Raw genomic sequence first — 23,568 nt, forward strand, 5'->3', positions numbered from 1 at the left:
CATGTTTAGCTGCTGGCCATTTCACGGCTTCTCTGATACAGCAGTCCTAACTCTACTTGATAGCAGTGCCCACATAGGGCCATGTAATTTGTCACAGTACGCCTCATGATAAAGGCTATTACTAAAACATTTCCAGACAGAGAGCTAACTTACCCGGGAGCCACCCCCAGGATCTCCCATTGGCACTACAAGGAACAGCATGCCTTCCAAATGCTGCTCCCATTCAATGCCTCATGCACACAAGCAGACAAACAATTTGGAAGCTGCTCAATCATACCTGGAGGTAATTATATATCAGGTGCTGATGTGACGACATGACTGAGAGACACCGGCAGAGGCTGGCAACCCAACACGGGACTTTGGAGATTCCTGAAGGTGCCGGCGGGAGAGTGGTTAACCACGACCGCGTTCTGGGGAGCTGACGGACACAACGCAGTGAGAGCCGGCTGACAATTTGGAGAGCAATGAAGGGACCAGAATACCTGGAGACGCACAGAACAATCTGCGGGAGCACAGAGCTAGGGTACAAAGTAACTACAACAAAGCACTGGCACAGAATGCAATATTCCCAGCCTATTTATAGGCAGCAAGGAACCAGAATTGGCTGACACTCACCCATCACGCTCATTGGTGCTGTACTTGTACAGTAATGTGAATAAGGTGCTCTACTGTGTGACACAAAGTGATCAAGGGCTGTCGTGTGACGTGACATAAATTAACTGCACTACTGTGACATGACGTGAATAAGATAAATTCAGGTGAGTGCTGCATCATCTGTCATGAAATCAATTTATACTGTAATTAACAGTACTGAGATGGTTAAGGATGGGAGGGCCGCATGTTGATGTGTGTCATAATGTTTATAAGGGCAATGCTAATGTGTGTCACAATGTCTATAAAGGTAGTGTTCTGTCTAATACCCTGGACCTACTGTACTGTACTATAACGATACTGTAAGTGTATGTCACATTTAAAAATGTGCCCCTTAAGTTTTGAAGACAGTACAGTACACTATGCCCTCCTGAGTGATTAGGTGCAGGGTACTAGAATGAACAATTCCATTGATTGTGATGTCATAAAGATGATGTCAATGTTAAATTTCATTGGCTGTACAGTATGCTGCCATTATACTGTATATATATTTTTACAGGGGAGCACGACGCCTGAGAAGGTGGGAAAGGCACCGCCAAGCTTGTAAGTATTGTCAAGTACAGTAGAGTACATTGTGATTTATACAGTATTTTCAATGTGTACCAACACCCTGTCATGACCAGCCCCGATAACTCACCGCAATCCAGATGGGAGGGAGGGTTGGACACTTCCTGTGAGATCCGGTGGCCTGGTATGTTAAGAATGTCTGTTTACAAAAATAAATTTAAATATTAAACACACAGTATAAATAACATTGTAGATAGCTGAATACCCGTGCTTCGCTACGGGATGAGAATGGTAAATTACAGTGATAGTTGCTTGTTCATTTACATGGTTGGAGATCTAGTACATAGGCATATCTTGATTTTCTGATGCAGTTTGTGTAGTGGCTGGACCCCTTTTTGGTCCCCCAAGGGACCCTGCTCTTCCCACTATACAACTTTCAGTCTGTAGCTTCCTGCTGCCTCCATTCCCCTCCTCACATCATGTCACTGTCCCTGTCACATGCAGCCCTGTCCTCACTGACACATCGAGCATCTCCTGATATACTCTGTGCTGCTAGGGACCCTGCTCCTCCCACTATATAACTCTCTGTGCTTCCTGCTGCCTCCATTCCCCTCCTCACATCATGTCACTGCTCCTGTGAAATTATCAATCTATTTACAGTTTTTTTTATATAGCATAGCACATTATGTATCTCCTGATATACAGTACTCTGTGATGCTGGGGGACCATGCTACTTCCAACATATAACTGTTAGTGTGTGGGTTTGTGCTACCTCTATTTCTCTCCTCACATCATGTCAGCGCCCCTGTGAAATTATCTTTTTTTTTACAGTTTCTTATATAGCGCACCACATTATGTATCTCCTGATATACTCTGTGCTGCAGGGGGACCATACTACTTCCAGTATATAACGCTCAGTGTGTGGGTTTGTGCTACCTGCATTCCGCTCCTCACATCATGTCACTGTCCGTGTCACATGCAGCCCTGTTATCACTGACATACTGTATCATGCATGTACTGATATAGTCTGTGCTGCTGGCCCAACCCTAGTGGTGCTAGGAATTTCTAATTGTTTTAGCTGCTGCCGATGTGTTTTAATAAGTTTGTATGCCAAATTTCACGATCCCCACTTGTAAACTGTGGATTTGTATAGAAAGACAGAAGGACAGACATTCGCTTTTATATAGTAGATAATTTATAGACTACAGCGTCACTTACAGACCGTTATATTTTTTATTCACAGTACACCACCTGCCCGCCTGCAGCCACCCCAGGCTGATGATGAGGAGCCAGGCCCCAGCGCAGCCAGTAAGCACACTACTCTCTCATTTCTGCCTCGCTTCCCAGTGGAATTGTGTGATGAGAATTCTGGTGCGACTGTCATCATTACACTACTGTACATGTGTCCTGGATACTGGACAGTACATGTTACAAATTGACAGCTTCACTTACGGTACTGTTATATATATTTTTTCCACAGTACCACCGCCACCTGCCAGCCCGCACCCACCACAGCACAGGGCCAGGAGGAGGAGGAGGCACCACCAGGACCCATCTCTTCTGGTAGGCATGTAAAACCCCACTGGTACTAGGTATGCAAAACTGCAGTCACTGTGTATAGTGCATCACACTTACTCTGCCCCGGCTGGTCATGGGTTCAGGCACAGATACCAGAGGGTCCCCTAAATAATTAGGTATTTAATTACAGTTGCATTGTGGGAGTGGACTACAGGTGTCGGTGCAGCGCAGAAAGAATTGGGCGCCAGGCCATCTCATAAAACAGAATAACGGTTTATTTTAACATCAAAGCAGGGATAACTTCTGAACACTCCTCCAGCACAAAACATATTGGTTACATTCTATCACACATCAGGGCACCTCCTCCAGTGCATCGCTTTATTGCAGCGGCATGAATATGACAAACAGCAGTACGTACCAGGGCATTCTGTGACCAGTAGTGCTACACATACCAGGTTACCATCTCTCTGCCTGTCATAGCGAGGACTCTTGTCCATGGGGGCTTCTAATCATGCCGCGTGGTTTCCGACCACTCACCCAGATACATCCTCTCCCGAGACTCACACCTATAACACACACTTCTCCTGGCATCACCCTTTCACTGGATTCTGAGTACTGCTGCCCTCACACTGCAGTCTCTCCCTCTGTCAGGTGCCTTGCTGTGTCTGGCTGGGTCTGGCTGCTCTCCCCACATAAACATGTGAGGAGCTCTCACTTAGGCTACATCTTTCCAGCTCACACACCACGCTTCTGTCAGCTAACACACGTGCTTCTGCTAGCTAACACTCCAGGCTTCTGGGCTGCAAAGACCATGCTGCTGCTGCATGACAACCTTTTGTAACCTTTTTTTCCCAGGGAGACATTCCATCTGGGATTTCCCGCCCTGAGCTGCAAATTGGTGAGCCCTGCCTTTGCTTTTTGCAGGCAGATCTGTCTTGCTGTGAGCTGGGCTGTTAACCCCTTTGGTGCTGCAAGCTGTAGGCTGCTGGCTCAATTCTATGCAGCTCCAGCAACCCTTTTACTTTTATTACACAGTCATGCTGGCACCTGTAGTGCTGTAGTGCCACAGTTGCTTTGTGCTTGCAGGCCCTTGCAGTGTTTTAACCCTTGCAGTACCAGGGTATTACAAGCACACTACTCTCCAATTTCTGCCTCGCTTCCCAGTGGTATTGTGTAACGAGAATTCTGGTGTGACTTTCATGACTTGGGATCATGGCGATCGAGTTCCTTGTGCTGGAATCCACACACCCCTGAAAATGGAGGCGACAATGGCTCGAATTGGGTGAGAGACTGGTTCCATGATCCCGACAGACAGGATCCTGATCGTAAGGACGCCGGATGAAGTGAGTATACAGCCAGGGAAGGGAGAGTTAGGTTTAGGCACCTCCAGGGGGGACTTAGGGTTAAGCACCAAGGGGTAGGTTTAGGCTGCAGGAGGGAATCTTTCGGGTTAGAGGGGAGATGGTTATTACAGTATCAGTGGTGCAAGTACAGTAGAACATTTTTCTTAGTGGTACTGATAGTTGAAATGGGTGTAATACCCTACTGCACTTTCACCACTGGGTACTATACAGTACTTAACGAACCATTGTTGAGATTTTTGCATTTGGGATTTTTGCATTCGGGATGCCATCGTTAGGATACTGAGTGATTCTGAGGGAGCAAGTAGGGTTAGGGTTATGCTGCGGCCATGGGTGGTTAGGTTTAGGCAACACCAGGGGGGACTTAGGGTTAAGCACCAAGTGGGAGGTTTAGGCTGCCGGAGGGTAGGTTTTTGGTTAGAGGGGAGGGGGGGTACTATACTTAACAAACCCCTGTGGGGATTTTCACATTTGGTATTTTTGCATTCGGGATGCCATTGTCGGGATACTGAGCGCCGGCATCTCGAATGCCGGCATATCTTATGATATTTTATGATTTATTTTTATCCATTATTTACACTACTATATTTCATTGTACTGTACAGTAGCTTATGTTACAGTGTTATTTTTCCACAGTACCACGTACCCCACCCACCCAGGAGCCGGAACTGGCAAGCTCCGGAAGTGGTAATCATTATTATTGTTACAGACACACTAGTTTCCTATAGTATTACAGGTTGAGTATCCCTTATCCAAAATGCTTGGGACCAGAGGTATTTTGGATATGGGATTTTTCCGTATTTTGGAATAATTGCATACCATAATGAGATATTATGGTGATGGGACCTAAATCTAAGCACAGAATGCATTTATGTTACATATACAACTTATACACACAGCCTGAAGGTCATTTTAGCCAATATTTTTTACAACTTTGTGCATTAAACAAAGTGTGTGTACATTCATACAATTCATTTATGTTTCATATACACAGCCAGAAGGTCATTTAATACAATATTTTTAATAACTGTGTGTATTAAACAAGGTTTGTGTACATTGATCCATCAAAAAACAAAAGTTTCACTATCTCACTCTCACTCAAAAAAGTCCGTATTTCAGAATATTCCGTATTTCGGATATTTGGATATGGGATACTCAACCTGTACTGTCATTTTTTAATTTTACAATACTTGTTAACTTTTACACACAGACCGCTTCATAACTGATACAGAGGCAAGGGAGGAGGAGGAGATGGGGGAGCCTTCAGGCCAGCCTGGTAAGTATTGTAATCTACAGTACTCTACTGTACTGTTTTGTACATTTATTATTTATTTATTAACAGTTTCTTATATAGTGCAGCATATTCCGTTGCGCTTTACAATTAGAACAACAGTAATAGAACAAAACTGGGTAAAAACAGACAGACCTACAGTAGAGGTAGGAAAGCCCTGCTCGCAAGCTTACAATCTATAGGGAAATAGGCATTGATTCACAAGGATACAGTAGATGCTACCTATTGCATAATGGGCCACCAGATTGCTAGGTTCTTAATGGGTTGTATGATATTATCACCCTGCAATGTTGTCAAAGGGTCAGGAGGGTGTGAGAGTAAAGAAAGAAAATATGTGAGGTTATGTATTCTGTACAGACAGGGGATGTAATTAGATAGGGAAGCAGTGAAGGTTATGTGGGTGGGTCTGGAATTGGATAGGCTTGTCTGAAGAGGTGAGTTTTCCAATTGTGTTCCAATGGCTTGGGTTCGCGTGACCAGTTGTCAGGATTCCAGCAGTCAAGTGACTGACAGCGGCATCTTGATTGCAGAAATCCCAACAGGGCAAGGTACAGTATCCAAACTAGAGATGAGCGCCGGAAATTTTTCGGGTTTTGTGTTTTGGTTTTGGGTTCGGTTCCGCGGCCGTGTTTTGGGTTCGACCGCGTTTTGGCAAAACCTCACCGAATTTTTTTTGTCGGATTCGGGTGTGTTTTGGATTCGGGTGTTTTTTTCCAAAAAACCTAAAAAACAGCTTAAATCATAGAATTTGGCGGTCATTTTGATCCCAAAGTATTATTAACCTCAAAAACCATAATTTCCACTCATTTTCAGTCTATTCTGAATACCTCACACCTCACAATATTATTTTTAGTCCTAAAATTTGCACCGAGGTCGCTGTGTGAGTAAGATAAGCGACCCTAGTGGCCGACACAAACACCGGGCCCATCTAGGAGTGGCACTGCAGTGTCACGCAGGATGGCCCTTCCAAAAAACCCTCCCCAAACAGCACATGACGCAAAGAAAAAAAGAGGCGCAATGAGGTAGCTGTGTGAGTAAGATTAGCGACCCTAGTGGCCGACACAAACACCGGGCCCATCTAGGAGTGGCACTGCAGTGTCACGCAGGATGTCCCTTCCAAAAAACCCTCCCCAAACAGCACATGACGCAAAGAAAAAAAGAGGCGCAATGAGGTAGCTGTGTGAGTAAGATAAGCGACCCTAGTGGCCGACACAAACACTGGGCCCATCTAGGAGTGTCACTGCAGTGTCACGCAGGATGTCCCTTCCAAAAAACCCTCCCCAAACAGCACATGACGCAAAGAAAAAAAGAGGCGCAATGAGGTAGCTGTGTGAGTAAGATAAGCGACCCTAGTGGCCGACACAAACACCGGGCCCATCTAGGAGTGGCACTGCGGTGTCACGCAGGATGTCCCTTCCAAAAAACCCTCCCCAAACAGCACATGACGCAAAGAAAAAGAAAAGAAAAAAGAGGTGCAAGATGGAATTGTCCTTGGGCCCTCCCACCCACCCTTAAGTTGTATAAACAGGACATGCACACTTTAACCAACCCATCATTTCAGTGACAGGGTCTGCCACACGACTGTGACTGATATGACGGGTTGGTTTGGACCCCCACCAAAAAAGAAGCAATTAATCTCTCCTTGCACAAACTGGCTCTACAGAGGCAAGATGTCCACCTCATCATCATCCTCCGATATATCACCGTGTACATCCCCCTCCTCACAGATTATCAATTCGTCCCCACTGGAATCCACCATCTCAGCTCCCTGTGTACTTTGTGGAGGCAATTGCTGCTGGTCAATGTCTCCACGGAGGAATTGATTATAATTCATTTTAATGAACATCATCTTCTCCACATTTTCTGGATGTAACCTCGTACGCCGATTGCTGACAAGGTGAGCGGCGGCACTAAACACTCTTTCGGAGTACACACTTGTGGGAGGGCAACTTAGGTAGAATAAAGCCAGTTTGTGCAAGGGCCTCCAAATTGCCTCTTTTTCCTGCCAGTATAAGTACGGACTGTGTGACGTGCCTACTTGGATGCGGTCACTCATATAATCCTCCACCATTCTTTCAATGGGGAGAGAATCATATGCAGTGACAGTAGACGACATGTCCGTAATCGTTGTCAGGTCCTTCAGTCCGGACCAGATGTCAGCATCAGCAGTCGCTCCAGACTGCCCTGCATCACCGCCAGCGGGTGGGCTCGGAATTCTGAGCCTTTTCCTCGCACCCCCAGTTGCGGGAGAATGTGAAGGAGGAGATGTTGTTGACAGGTCGCGTTCCGCTTGACTTGACAATTTACTCACCAGCAGGTGTTTGAACCCCAGCAGACTTGTGTCTGCCGGAAAGAGAGATCCAAGGTAGGCTTTAAATCTAGGATCGAGCACGGTGGCCAAAATGTAGTGCTCTGATTTCAACAGATTGACCACCCGTGAATCCTTGCTAAGCGAATTAAGGGCTCCATCCACAAGTCCCACATGCCTAGCGGAATCGCTCCGTGTTAGCTCCTCCTTCAATGTCTCCAGCTTCTTCTGCAAAAGCCTGATGAGGGGAATGACCTGACTCAGGCTGGCAGTGTCTGAACTGACTTCACGTGTGGCAAGTTCAAAGGGCATCAGAACCTTGCACAACGTTGAAATCATTCTCCACTGCGCTTGAGACAGGTGCATCCCACCTCCTATATCGTGCTCAATTGTATAGGCTTGAATGGCCTTTTGCTGCTCCTCCAACCTCTGAAGCATATACAGGGTTGAATTCCACCTCGTTACCACTTCTTGCTTCAGATGATGGCAGGGCAGGTTCAGTAGTTTTTGGTGGTGCTCCAGTTTTCTGTACGTGGTGCCTGTACGCCGAAAGTGTCCCGCAATTCTTCTGGCCACCGACAGCATCTCTTGCACGCCCCTGTCGTTTTTTAAAAAATTCTGCACCACCAAATTCAAGGTATGTGCAAAACATGGGACGTGCTGGAATTGGCCCAGATTTAATGCACACACAATATTGCTGGCGTTGTCCGATGCCACAAATCCACAGGAGAGTCCAATTGGGGTAAGCCATTCCGCGATGATCTTCCTCAGTTGCCGTAAGAGGTTTTCAGCTGTGTGCGTATTCTGGAAACCGGTGATACAAAGCGTAGCCTGCCTAGGAAAGAGTTGGCGTTTGCGAGATGCTGCTACTGGTGCCGCCACTGCTGTTCTTGCGGCGGGAGTCCATACATCTACCCAGTGGGCTGTCACAGTCATATAGTCCTGACCCTGCCCTGCTCCACTTGTCCACATGTCCGTGGTTAAGTGGACATTGGGTACAGCTGCATTTTTTAGGACACTGGTGACTCTTTTTCTGAGGTCTGTTTACATTTTCGGTATCGCCTGCCTAGAGAAATGGAACCTAGATGGTATTTGGTACCGGGGACACAGTACCTCCAACAAGTCTCTAGTTGGCTCTGCAGTAATGATGGATACCGGAACCACGTTTCTCACCACCCAGGATGTCAAGGCCTCAGTTATCCGCTTTGCAGTAGGATGACTGCTGTGATATTTCATCTTCCTCGCAAAGGACTGTTGGACAGTCAATTGCTTGGTGGAAGTAGTAAAAGTGGTCTTACGACTTCCCCTCTGGGATGACCATTGACTCCCAGCAGCAACAACAGCAGCGCCAGCAGCAGTAGGCGTTACACGCAAGGATGCATCGGAGGAATCCCAGGCAGGAGAGGACTCGTCAGAATTGCCAGTGACATGGCCTGCAGGACTATTGGCATTCCTGGGGAAGGAGGAAATTGACACTGAGGGAGTTGGTGGGGTGGTTTGCGTGAGCTTGGTTACAAGAGGAAGGGATTTACTGGTCAGTGGACTGCTTCCGCTGTCGGCCCAAGTTTTTGAACTTGTCACTGACTTATTATGAATGCGCTGCAGGTGACGTATAAGGGAGGATGTTCCGAGGTGGTTAACGTCCTTACCCCTACTTATTACAGCTTGACAAAGGGAACACACGGCTTGACACCTGTTGTCCGCATTTCTGGTGAAATACTTCCACACCGAAGAGCTGATTTTTTTGGTATTTTCACCAGGCATGTCAACGGCCATATTCCTACCACGGACAACAGGTGTCTCCCCGGGTGCCTGACTTAAACAAACCACCTCACCATCAGAATCCTCCTGGTCAATTTCCTCCCCAGCGCCAGCAACACCCATATCCTCCTCATCCTGGTGTACTTCAACACTGACATCTTCAATCTGACTATCAGGAACTGGACTGCGGGTGCTCCATCCATCACTTGCAGGGGGCGTGCAAATGGTGGAAGGCGCATGCTCTTCACGTCCAGTGTTGGGAAGGTCAGGCATCGCAACCGACACAATTGGAGTCGGACTCTCCTTGTGGATTTGGGATTTCGAAGAACGCACAGTTCTTTGCGGTGCTACTGCTTTTGCCAGCTTTAGTCTTTTCATTTTTCTAGCGAGAGGCTGAGTGCTTCCATCCTCATGTGAAGCTGAACCACTAGCCATGGACATAGGCCAGGGCCTCAGCCGTTCCTTGCCACTCCGTGTGGTAAATGGCATATTGACAAGTTTACGCTTCTCCTCCGACAATTTTATTTTAGGTTTTGGAGTCCTTTTTTTACTGATATTTGGTGTTTTGGATTTGACATGCTCTGTACTATGACATTGGGCATCGGCCTTGGCAGACGACGTTGCTGGCATTTCATCGTCTCGGCCATGACTAGTGGCAGCAGCTTCAGCACGAGGTGGAAGTGGATCTTGATCTTTCCCTAATTTTGGAACCTCAACATTTTTGTTCTCCATATTTTAATAGGCACAACTAAAAGGCACCTCAGGTAAACAATGGAGATGGATGGATTGGATACTAGTATACAATTATGGACGGGCTGCCGAGTGCCGACACAGAGGTAGCCACAGCCGTGAACTACCGCACTGTACTGTGTCTGCTGCTAATATATAGACTGGTTGATAAAGAGATAGTATACTCGTAACTAGTATGTATGTATAAAGAAAGAAAAAAAAACCACGGTTAGGTGGTATATACAATTATGGACGGGCTGCCGAGTGCCGACACAGAGGTAGCCACAGCCGTGAACTACCGCACTGTACTGTGTCTGCTGCTAATATATAGACTGGTTGATAAAGAGATAGTATACTCGTAACTAGTATGTATGTATAAAGAAAGAAAAAAAAAACACGGTTAGGTGGTATATACAATTATGGACGGGCTGCCGAGTGCCGACACAGAGGTAGCCACAGCCGTGAACTACCGCACTGTACTGTGTCTGCTGCTAATATATAGACTGGTTGATAAAGAGATAGTATACTCGTAACTAGTATGTATGTATAAAGAAAGAAAAAAAAAACACGGTTAGGTGGTATATACAATTATGGACGGGCTGCCGAGTGCCGACACAGAGGTAGCCACAGCCGTGAACTACCGCACTGTACTGTGTCTGCTGCTAATATATAGACTGGTTGATAAAGAGATAGTATACTCGTAACTAGTATGTATGTATAAAGAAAGAAAAAAAAACCACGGTTAGGTGGTATATACAATTATGGACGGGCTGCCGAGTGCCGACACAGAGGTAGCCACAGCCGTGAACTACCGCACTGTACTGTGTCTGCTGCTAATATATAGACTGGTTGATAAAGAGATAGTATACTCGTAACTAGTATGTATGTATAAAGAAAGAAAAAAAAAACACGGTTAGGTGGTATATACAATTATGGACGGGCTGCCGAGTGCCGACACAGAGGTAGCCACAGCCGTGAACTACCGCACTGTACTGTGTCTGCTGCTAATATATAGACTGGTTGATAAAGAGATAGTATACTCGTAACTAGTATGTATGTATAAAGAAAGAAAAAAAAACCACGGTTAGGTGGTATATACAATTATGGACGGGCTGCCGAGTGCCGACACAGAGGTAGCCACAGCCGTGAACTACCGCACTGTACTGTGTCTGCTGCTAATATATAGACTGGTTGATAAAGAGATAGTATACTCGTAACTAGTATGTATGTATAAAGAAAGAAAAAAAAACCACGGTTAGGTGGTATATACAATTATGGACGGGCTGCCGAGTGCCGACACAGAGGTAGCCACAGCCGTGAACTACCGCACTGTACTGTGTCTGCTGCTAATATAGACTGGTTGATAAAGAGATAGTATACTCGTAACTAGTATGACTATAAAGAAAGAAAAAAAAACCACGGTTAGGTGGTATATACAATTATGGACGGGCTGCCGAGTGCCGACACAGAGGTAGCCACAGCCGTGAACTACCGCACTGTACTGTGTCTGCTGCTAATATATAGACTGGTTGATAAAGAGATAGTATACTCGTAACTAGTATGTATGTATAAAGAAAGAAAAAAAAACCACGGTTAGGTGGTATATACAATTATGGACGGGCTGCCGAGTGCCGACACAGAGGTAGCCACAGCCGTGAACTACCGCACTGTACTGTGTCTGCTGCTAATATAGACTGGTTGATAAAGAGATAGTATACTCGTAACTAGTATGTATGTTTAAAGAAAGAAAAAAAAACCACGGTTAGGTGGTATATACAATTATGGACGGGCTGCCGAGTGCCGACACAGAGGTAGCCACAGCCGTGAACTACCGCACTGTACTGTGTCTGCTGCTAATATATAGACTGGTTGATAAAGAGATAGTATACTCGTAACTAGTATGTATGTATAAAGAAAGAAAAAAAAAACACGGTTAGGTGGTATATACAATTATGGACGGGCTGCCGAGTGCCGACACAGAGGTAGCCACAGCCGTGAACTACCGCACTGTACTGTGTCTGCTGCTAATATATAGACTGGTTGATAAAGAGATAGTATACTCGTAACTAGTATGTATGTATAAAGAAAGAAAGAAAAACCACGGTTAGGTGGTATATACAATTATGGACGGGCTGCCGAGTGCCGACACAGAGGTAGCCACAGCCGTGAACTACCGCACTGTACTGTGTCTGCTGCTAATATAGACTGGTTGATAAAGAGATAGTATACTCGTAACTAGTATGTATGTATAAAGAAAGAAAAAAAAACCACGGTTAGGTGGTATATACAATTATGGACGGGCTGCCGAGTGCCGACACAGAGGTAGCCACAGCCGTGAACTACCGCACTGTACTGTGTCTGCTGCTAATATAGACTGGTTGATAAAGAGATAGTATACTCGTAACTAGTATGACTATAAAGAAAGAAAAAAAAACCACGGTTAGGTGGTATATACAATTATGGACGGGCTGCCGAGTGCCGACACAGAGGTAGCCACAGCCGTGAACTACCGCACTGTACTGTGTCTGCTGCTAATATAGACTGGTTGATAAAGAGATAGTATACTACTAATATTATATATACTGGTGGTCAGGTCACTGGTCACTAGTCACACTGGCAGTGGCACTCCTGCAGCAAAAGTGTGCACTGTTTAATTTTAATATAATATTATGTACTCCTGGCTCCTGCTATAACCTATAACTGGCACTGCAGTGCTCCCCAGTCTCCCCCACAATTATAAGCTGTGTGAGCTGAGCACAGTCAGATATATATATACATTGATGCAGCACACTGGGCTGAGCAGTGCACACAGATATGGTATGTGACTGAGTCACTGTGTGTATCGTTTTTTTCAGGCAGAGAACGGATATATTAAATAAAACAAACAACTGCACTGTCTGGTGGTCACTGTGGTCGTCAGTCACTAAACTCTGCACTCTCTTCTACAGTATCACAGCCTCAGGTCAATCTCTCTCTCTCTCTCTCAACCCTAATCTAAATGGAGAGGACGCCAGCCACGTCCTCTCCCTATCAATCTCAATGCACGTGTGAAAATGGCGGCGACGCGCGGCTCCTTATATAGAATCCGAGTCTCGCGAGAATCCGACAGCGTCATGATGACGTTCGGGCGCGCTCGGGTTAACCGAGCAAGGCGGGAGGATCCGAGTCTGCTCGGACCCGTGAAAAAAACATGAAGTTCGTGCGGGTTCGGATTCAGAGAAACCGAACCCGCTCATCTCTAATCCAAACCCTCCTCCACTATCCCCTAACCCTCCATTCATACTCTAATTCCGACCTCTGCATTCTGAATGCTGGGGTCCTGACAGCTGGTATTTTAAATGCAGGTACAGTATGTCCCCTACCAATGGACAGTCATTGTACACTCCTATTAAGAATGTCTCTCTGCCTCCTGTACTCTACTTCCTGTAGCACTGTACTACTGTAAAGTACTGTACAATACTGTAGTACAGTAGTATTGGAAATAGCAATGTAAAATTATTTTTTGGTTTATAATTTTTTTATTTTTTATATTAAACATAGATATCGGTTACGTGGAGCCGGAGGAGGAGGAAGAGGAGCCCCAGTGTAGCAAGTACAGTAGGAATTTCTCTAGCCCATTCTTAAAAGTATTGACCTAGTCCGCCTTTACTACTCTCTCTGGCAGAGAATTCCAAACTTGTACAGTATTGCCCTTACTGTTAAGAACTCTATTCGCCTCTGTATGCAAAATCTCCTCTCCTCCAACCTGAGCGGAGGTCCACGTGTACTCTCTGTCAATCTTACAAAAACAGATCCTCTGCAAGCTCTGTGTAGTGTGCCCTTACTGTATATATTTGTAAAGGTTATTCATGTCCCTTCTTAATCTCCTCTTTTCCAATGTAAACATGCCTAGCCTAGCAAGCCTTTCCTTGTATTCCAGCATCTCCACTTGATCAGTTTGGTCACCCGCCTCTGAACCTTTTCTAGTTCCACGATATCCATTTTGTAGTATGGTGCCCAAAATTGTGCATCCTACCCACCCTCCACTTGACTAACCCTCCAATCATACTCTGATTTCAGCCATGGCATTCTGAATGTCGGGATCCTGACAGCCGGTTTTTTAAATACAGGTACAGTATAGTACTGTATGTCCCCTACCACTGGACAGTCGTTCTGATCCTACTTTATTATGAATGTCTCTCTGCCTCCTGTAGCAATGTACTACTGAAAACTACTGTGCAATTTTGTAGTAACTGTACTCTACTGTATTTTTTTATAGTCTTTTTTATTTTCCACTCAGTAATTAAAATTGACCGCGAGGAGGAGGAAGAGGATAAGCCGTCTCCCCAATTTAGTAAGTAATCTACAGTACTGTACTGTAGTGTACATTGTGTTATACCAATGGGTTGGGTTTCGCCTGACCAGCAGTAAGGATTCCAGCGGTCAGGTGACCAACAGCGGTATCCTGATTGCAGCAATCCCAACAGGGCGAGGTACAGTATCCTAAACCTACTCCACTAATCCCTGATTCTGGCCTCGGCATTCTTGACATGGAGGTAGAGGCGGAGAAGGAGCACCAGTGCAGTAAGTACAGTAATCTACAGTACTGTTCTGTACTGTAACATACAGTACTGTAGTTTCTGAGTTTGAAAAAAGACAATTTGTCCATCGGGTTCAAGCTATTTGTGGTCTCCTACTGTACACTGTATATTTTTTGGACTAATTTTATCTGCTGTGTGTCACTGACCTGGGTTGGGAGTGTTGAGAACTCGGGGGTTCTTCCGATGATAGGGAAGAGGAACCACAGCTGGGCCGGAGCAGGGATGGCCGGATGTAGGTTTTCCTCATGCAGAACTTAGCTGTTGTAACCGACGTGTAATGCTAAAGAATTAGTTGTGGCCAAGGCTTGGGGGCGATGCTGAAGTACACAGAAGAATGAAGAACTTGTGAGCGATGTTGAAGAAATGAATGAAGATTTGAGAACGATGTTGAAGCACACAGAAGAATGAAGAACTTGTGAGCGATGCTGAAGAGATGAATGAAGATTTGAGAACGATGCTGAAGCACACAGAAGAATGAAGAACTTCTGAGCGATGCTGAAGAAATGAATGAAGATTTGAGAACGATGTTGAAGCACACAGAAGAATGAAGAACTTGTGAGCGATGTTGAAGAAATGAATGAGGATTTGAGATTCAGTGTAACTCTGGAAGTTTGGGAAGCGTTCCACTTAGGGATACCCTGTAATACTGGAAGCACAGGAGGTGTCCCTCTGAGAGATACACTGTAACGCTGGTAACGCAGAGAATGTCCCACTGAGTGATACACTGTAACGCTGGTAGCATAGGGAAGGTTCCACTGAGTGATACACTGTAACGCTGGTAGCACGGGGAAGGTTCCACTGAGTGATACACTGTAACGCTGGTAGCACAGGGAAGGTTCCACTGAGTGATACACTGTAACGCTGGTAGCACAGGGAAGGTTCCACTGAGTGATCCACTGTAACGCTGGTAGCACGGGGAAGGTTCCACTGAGTGATACACTGTAACGCTGGTAGCACAGGGAATGTCCCACTGAAAGATACTCTGTAATGCTGGTAGCACAGGGAAAGTCCCACTGAAAGATACTCTGTAACGCTGGAACACAGGAGACGTTCAGCTTGAGAACACGCTGAACGCTGCTAGCACTGGTGATCATTGGAAAGACGATACTCAGGCACCGGGGCTCTGTACGGCGTCTGCCTTTGAACTTCCCGCCCTCTCCCGATTGGCGGAAGGGACTGATGACGTCACCTGCTCACCACGCTCTCGTGGATGCCGGGCGCAATGGCGGTGCCCACACCCCGGGAACCCGCCGGAGGCAGCGCCAGCAAATCGCGACGACCCGGAGCCCACCGGGGGCGATGACCGCCGGGAGACCCAGCGCACCCGGAGCGGTAAGCGCGGCATCCACAGCGCCGCGAGTGTGACAGTACCCCCTCCTCTAGGAGTGGCCCCTGGACACTTTCCTGGTTTCGTTGGATGTTTAGAATGAAAGACCCGGACTAGTCGGGGAGCAGTGACTTCAGAAGCTTTGACCCAGCTCCTCTCCTAAGGACCATAACCTTTCCATTCTACCAGATACTGTAAATTCTTGTGAAGATAACGAGAGTCAAGAATAGTTTTGATTTCAAATTCTGTTCCAGCTTCAGTTCTACCGAGGTTGGGCTAGGAGACTCCGAATGAAACCGATTTAAAATGAGGGGATGAAGGAGAGAAACATGGAAAGAATTTGGTACCCGAAAGTGGGAAGGCAATCCCAATTTGCAGACAACAGGGTTCAGGACTTGTAAAACGGGGTAAGGACCGATAAACCTCGGAGCAAACTTCATAGCGGGTACTCTTAAACGAAGATTGCGGGTAGAGAGCCATACCCTGTCACCAACTTTGTATTGAGGAGCTGCTCGCCGTTTTCTATCAGCAAAGAATTTGCAGTGGCCAGAGATTTTCTTGAGATTAGCATGAACCCTACTCCAGATTTGACTGAAGTGCCGGAGAGTGGAAGCTGCAGCAGGAACATCCTCCGAAGGAAAAAATGGTGATTCTGGGACTCGTGGATAGAATCTGTAATTAATGAAGAATGGGGACTCACCAGTGGAAGAGTGGTACAGATGATTATGGGCAAACTCGGCCCAGGGTAACAGTTCCACCCAATCGTCCTGTGAAGGAGAGAGATAAACACGGAGAAAAGTCTCTAAATCTTGATTGACACGTTCAGTTTGCCCATTGGTTTGTGGATGGTAAGCAGATGAGAACTTGAGTTTTATTTGTAAGGCTGAGCAGAGGGCCCTCCAAAATCTTGCAGTGAACTGTACCCCTCGATCAGAGACTATCTCCCGAGGTAACCCGTGCAGGCGGAAGTGTTCACGAATAAATAGTAAAGCCAACTTGGGAGCCGTTGGTAAACCGGTCAACGGAACAAAATGTGCCATTTTTGAAAAGCGGTCAATAATCACCCAGATGGTATTGTAACCCTTGGAGAGGGGTAATTCGGTAATAAAGTCCATAGAAATATGGGTCCAGGGTTTCTTAGGAATGGACAGTGGACGAAGCAACCCAGCAGGAGGCAGACGAAGAGTTTTGTGCTGAGCACATTGAGGACATGAATTGACATAATCTTGTATATCCTTCTTCATGGTGTCCCACCAATATGACCTTCGTAGAAATTCACACATTTTTTGAACTCCAGGATGACCGGAAAACTTGGAGATATGAGCCCACTGCAGTAACTTTGGTCGAAATTCAACTGGTACAGACATTCTCCCAGGAGGAGGACCCAGAGAGGTGGGGGCTGCTGAAATAGAGACTGGACTGATAATTAAACTCTTTTCAAAGGAATTCTCCTCATCCGAGGCCGTTAAAGAACGAGACAGAGCATCAGCCTTAGCGTTAAGAGTCCCGGCCCGGTACTTAATAACGAACGAGAACCGAGTGAAGAAGAGCGCCCATCTAGCTTGACGGGGATTCAAGCACTGGGCCGTCTTGATATACAACAAGTTCTTGTGATCGGTGTAAATAGTAATTAGGTGTTTAGCACCTTCCAATAAGTACCTCCTTTCTTCTAGAGCAGATTTTATTGCTAAAAGTTCCTGATCTCCAATGGTGTAGTTTCGTTCAGCAGGAGAGAACTTACGAGAATGGAAACCACGTGGATGTAACTTCCCATCAGAAGAGTACTGTGAAAGGACGGCACCAATGCCTACTGAGGAAGCATCGACTTCCAAGAAGAATGGTTTTGAGAAATTCGGTTGTTGGAGTACCGGAACAGACATAAAGGCTGATTTCAACCGGGTAAACGCTTCTACAGCTTCGGAAGACCAGAGCCTTGGGTCAGACCCTTTTTTGGTTAGGGTAGTAATGGGTGCAACGATGGTAAAAAATCCCTTAATGAATTTCCGGTAGTAATTTGCAAAGCCCAGGAATCTTTGTACCGCTTTCAAGGAGAGAGGCTGAGTCCAGTCCCGAATGGCAGTGAGTTTTTCCGGATCCATGCGAAGCTCCGTACCCGAGATGACATAACCGAGGAACGGAATCGAAGGGACCTCAAAGATACATTTGGAAATCTTGCCGTAGAGACAATTCCTTCGTAAGCGAAGAAGTACTTCTTTGACCTGTACTCTATGCTCTGCAAGATTCTTAGAAAATATCAGAATGTCATCCAAGTACACCACTACGCTTTGGTATAACATATCTCGAAAGATTTCATTTACAAATCCCTGAAAAACGGCAGGGGCATTGCTGAGGCCAAACGGCATTACCAGATATTCGTAATGGCCGTCCCTGGTATTGAAGGCCGTCTTCCATTCATCCCCCTGTCGGATACGTAACAGATTATAGGCTCCTCTTAAATCAAGCTTAGTGAAGACGTGGGCTCCACGAACCCTATCAAATAGCTCAGTAGTTAGCGGCAAAGGGTATTTGTTCTTAACGGTGATATCGTTTAAGCCACGATAATCAATACATGGTCTTAACCCCCCTATCCTTCTTCTTGACGAAAAAGAAACCTGCTCCAGCCGGGGAGGTAGAGGGGCGAATGAATCCTTTCAGTAGATTAGATTTGATATAGTCCGACACAGCTTGGGTCTCGGGTAATGACAAGGGATATGTGCGTCCCCAGGGTGGCATTTTCCCTGGGATAAGCTCAATGGGACAGTCCCAGGGTCTATGGGGTGGTAACTGATCGGCCGCCTGTTCCGAGAACACATCTGTGAACTCCCGATAGGCTTCCGGAATGAGCTCCTCATCCGACTTGGAAGATGCACGGAGCGGGTAAACAGGAGTGAGACAACTAGAGTGACAAAACGAACTCCAGGACAATATTTGTGACGACTTCCAGTCGACGTGAGGGTTGTGAATTTTAAGCCAAGGTAGACCAAGAACAAGATCGTGAGGCATCTCCGGAATTACTAGAAACTCCAAATGTTCTTGATGCAGAGCTCCGACATGCAGCTTGATTGGCTCTGTGCGACTTGTAATAATACCATTAGATATTTTGGTACCATTGATGGCAGTCAACGTTATAGGTCGTTTGACAGACTGTAACTGTAAACCCAGACTCTGAACACAAGAAAGAGAAACAAAATTCCCTGCAGCCCCAGAGTCCAGCAGGGCCTTAACAGGTTTGGCTATAGACTCAGAAAACAGAGACACGGAGAGTAAACAATCCACTGTCGGAGAAGATTTAGATGTAACCCCTAACTTGACTCCTCCGGAACAAGCTAGTCCTGCCCGTTTCCCGGACGGGACTTGCAGAACTTGATAAAGTGATCCGCGGCTCCACAGTAGAGGCAGAGTTTACCCTCACGACGGCGCTGTCGTTCCTCCGGGGACAGCCGGGATCGGTTGATTTGCATGGGTTCGTCCGGACCCGGGGCAACGGTTTGCTTAGGCGGGAGAAGCCGGAATCTGGATCGATCCGACCGACTACATTCGCCACCTCGTTCCTGCATGCGAAGATCGACCTTGACACAGAGTGAGATCAACTCTTCTAAAGGATCCGGCAGATCCCTAGTGACCAGCTCGTCCTTCAGACGGTCAGAGAGCCCATTCCAGAAAGCGGCCCTGAGAGCATCATTATTCCAGCGTAGTTCTGAGGCAATGGTCTGGAAGTGAACCACATACTGTCCCACAGAAAGGGAGCCTTGACGGACTCGGAGCAGGTCCGAGGAAGCAGCGGTCGTTCTGCCGGGCTTATCAGAAATCCTTCGGAATGACGCGATGAAATTAGTGTAACTGGAAACCAATGGGTCAGATCGTTCCCACAACGGAGACACCCAATCCAATGCTGAACCTTCAAGCAAGGAAATAATGTATGCCACCTTGGACCGATCCGTGGGGAAATTGTGTGAGAGAAGTTCAAAATGCACCTCGCATTGGTTGAGAAAACCACGGCAATTCTTAAGATTCCCATTATAGCAAGAGGGAGTGGGAAGCTGAAGGCGTGACCTGGTTCCAGACGAGGATTGAACATTACTGGAGACGACTACTGGAGCGGGTACTGGAGCAGGAGCCGGAACTACTGAAGCCAGGGAGGCCTGAATTTGATCCAGCCGGCCGGATAATTCCTGAGATACTGCATCACCTGGCTCTGTGCCGCCTCCTGACTCTGAACTCGGGAAAACAAGTTTTGGATGGCGCTTGACTCTGGGTTCCGATCCCCCGGGTCCATGTGGCCTGAGTATACTGTCACTGACCTGGGTTGGGAGTGTTGAGAACTCGGGGGTTCTTCCAATGATAGGGAAGAGGAACCACAGCTGGGCCGGAGCAGGGATGGCCGGATGTAGGTTTTCCTCATGCAGAACTTAGCCATTGTAACCGACGTGTAATGCTAAAGAATTAGTTGTGGCCAAGGCTTGGGTGATGCTGAAGTACACAGAAGAATGAAGAACTTGTGAGCGATGTTGAAGAAATGAATGAAGATTTGAGAATGATGTTGAAGCACACAGAAGAATGAAGAACTTCTGAGCGATGCTGAAGAAATGAATGAAGATTTGAGAACAATGTTGAAGCACACAGAAGAATGAAGAACTTGTGAGCGATGTTGAAGAAATGAATGAGGATTTGAGATTCAGTGTAACTCTGGAAGTTTGGAAAGCGTTCCACTTAGGGATACCCTGTAATACTGGAAGCACAGGAGGTGTCCCTCTGAGAGATACACTGTAACGCTGGTAACGCAGAGAATGTCCCACTGAGTGATACACTGTAACGCTGGTAGCACGGGGAAGGTTCCACTGAGTGATACACTGTAACGCTGGTAGCACAGGGAAGGTTCCACTGAGTGATACACTGTAACGCTGGTAGCACAGGGAAGGTTCCACTGAGTGATACACTGTAACGCTGGTAGCACGGGGAAGGTTTCACTGACTGATACACTGTAACGCTGGTAGCACAGGGAATGTCCCACTGAAAGATACTCTGTAACGCTGGTAGCACAGGGAATGTCCCACTGAAAGATACTCTGTAACGCTGGAACACAGGAGACGTTCAGCTTGAGAACACGCTGAACGCTGCTAGCACTGGTGATCATTGGAAAGACGATACTCAGGCGCCGGGGCTCTGTACGGCGTCTGCCTTTGAACTTCCCGCACTCTCCCGATTGGCGGAAGGGGCCGATGACATCACCCGCTCACCACGCTCTCGTGGATTCCGGGCGCGCCCACACCCCGGGAACCCGCCGGAGGCAGCGCCAGCAAAACGCGATGACCCAGAGCCCACTGGGGGCGACCACCGCCGGGAGACCCAGCGCACCCGGAGCGGTAAGCGCGGCAGCCGCAGCGCCGAGAGTGTGACACTGTGGATGACGCCCATTGTGTTTATTCCTCTTTTTTTTACTATAGTGCGCAATCTAACTACCATAACCCTGTATATCCTTATCCATTAGGAATTTATCTAGCCCATTCTTAAATGTATTGACTGAGTCCGCCTTTACTACTCTCTCAGACAGGGAATTCCAAACACATACAGTATTGTCCTTACTGTGAAGAAACCTTTTCGTCTCTGTGTGCGAAATCTACTCTCTTCCAACCTGACTCATTTTTTTTTATCTACAACACAGAAATTGTGTCAAAAAGAGTATTTCATGGAATTTTTATTTTCACAGGGCCTGAAATGTCACAGGCCATGGAGGAGGAGGAGCAGCCTCTGTCCCCCACCACACCACTCCCAGCATGTTAGTCCAGTCCTGTACAATTTGGAAATAGAAATACAGTACTATAGACAGTGTAAACAATGTATTGTACTCAATGTATATTTTAGCTTTTGGGGGGGTACAGTAGTTGCTGAGTGTGTGGGGGGGTGGGTTAATTTTTACTCTGCTGTGTTTTACTTACAGTAGTAACAGTACTGTAGGTACAGTAGTGGGTAATAACAGACAGTCATAGAAGTGGGGAGGCCCTGCTTGCAAGCTTACAGTCTATAGGGAAAAAGCCATTGATACTGTACTGAAGATATGAGGATACTGTCCAGCATGTGTGGACTTTGCAGTGGGGATGCAATTGAAGGTTTCATGTACTATACTGTATTGTGTGAAAAAGAGTATTTCATGGAATTAACCTTTTTTGTCATTCATTTTTGTTTTCACAGGCCCTACACTGCCCCAGGCCATGGAGGAGGTGGAGGAGCAGCCTCTGGCCCCTACAACACCACTCCCAGCAAGTAAGTCCAGTCCAGCACAATTTGGAAATAGAAATACAGTACTGTAGACAGTGTAAACAATGAACTGTACTGAATGTATATTTTAGATTTTGAGGGGTACAGTAGTTGGTGTGTGGGGGGGGGGGGGGTTAATTTTTACTCTGCTGTGTTTTTCTTACAGTAGTAACAGTACTATATGTACAGTAGTGGGTAATAACAGACAGTCATGGAAGTGGGAAGACCCTACTGGGTTTTTTAACAAAGTTCAGGAGGGAAACATTCTCCAAATGTAGAGAAGCAACAGGACACGAGGACATGCACTGAGACTGGAGGGGGGGAGGTTCAGGGGAAATTTGAGGAAAAATTACTTCACAGAAAGGGTAGTGGACAAGTGGAATAGCCTCCCATCAGAGGTGGTACAGGCTAAGACAGTATAGCTATTTAAGCATGCATAAGGATATACGTATAAAGAAATAAAGATCAGATAAGATTTGATGTAAAAATATGGTAAAAAAGGGGCAGACTAGATGGGCAAAGTGGTTCTTACAGCATTTACCGTCAAATTCTATGTTTCTATGTGCAGTATTGTGTTGAAAATAGTACAGTATTTCCTGGAATGAACCTTTTTTTCTCAGGCCCTACACTGGAACAGGCCACGGAGGAGGGGGGAGGATGATGAGGCGGCATTTAGTGGTAAGAATTATTACTGACATTGATCTGATGCAATCAGAGTAGCACTTTTCATAAAATTTTACTGGCAAATGCATAGAAATCGGATGAAAATTGCACAAATCGGAATAGTGGATGGGGGACTTTAGATGGGTGTTTTTTTGAACTGGTGATGTTGCCCATACATTAGCAACCGATCACATTCCACATTAATTAAAATTTATCTAGCTACACTTACAGATTATAATGCTGTAGGTAATATTTGATTGGTTGCTATGGGCAACATCACTGGTTCTAAAAAAAAGTCTCCGATCTTACTAAATTTTCCTGTGTGTCTCTCTCTCTACCTGACAGAGGGGGTCATTCCAAAATTTTGCACAGCTATGATCAACTCTCCTGACATGCAAGGGGATGCCCAGAACAGGGCTAGTCAGCCCCGCATGTCAGTCCAGCCCCCCTCACAGAAGTGCAAAGGCATCGCACAGCGGCTATGCCTTTGCACTTCAGGAGTAACTCCCAGCCAGTGCAGCTTCAGCGTGACGTCACGCAGCCGCTGTGGCCCACCCCCCGTTCGATCCGGCCACGCGTGCGTTGGCCGGACCGCGCCTACGAAATGGCGGCCAAAT

General features: G+C 46.4%; 1 long non-coding RNA gene across 1 annotated transcript in view; it reads left to right on the forward strand.

The window, feature by feature from the left end:
* The first annotated feature begins 218 nt into the window (after positions 1-218).
* Positions 219-23,568, forward strand: part of LOC134943572 (uncharacterized) — a 28,730-nt gene continuing 5,380 nt past the window's right edge. Inside the window, exons 1-11 of the long non-coding RNA XR_010181615.1 lie at positions 219-1,194; positions 2,402-2,466; positions 2,639-2,721; positions 3,841-4,019; positions 4,674-4,724; positions 5,248-5,313; positions 13,667-13,714; positions 14,186-14,235; positions 14,406-14,459; positions 22,223-22,294; positions 22,909-22,966. This is a non-coding gene — a long non-coding RNA (uncharacterized LOC134943572). The remainder of the gene's footprint in view (positions 1,195-2,401; positions 2,467-2,638; positions 2,722-3,840; positions 4,020-4,673; positions 4,725-5,247; positions 5,314-13,666; positions 13,715-14,185; positions 14,236-14,405; positions 14,460-22,222; positions 22,295-22,908; positions 22,967-23,568) is intronic.

Source organism: Pseudophryne corroboree, chromosome 7 (genome assembly GCF_028390025.1).
Source record: "Pseudophryne corroboree isolate aPseCor3 chromosome 7, aPseCor3.hap2, whole genome shotgun sequence".
Lineage (NCBI taxonomy): Eukaryota > Metazoa > Chordata > Amphibia > Anura > Myobatrachidae > Pseudophryne > Pseudophryne corroboree.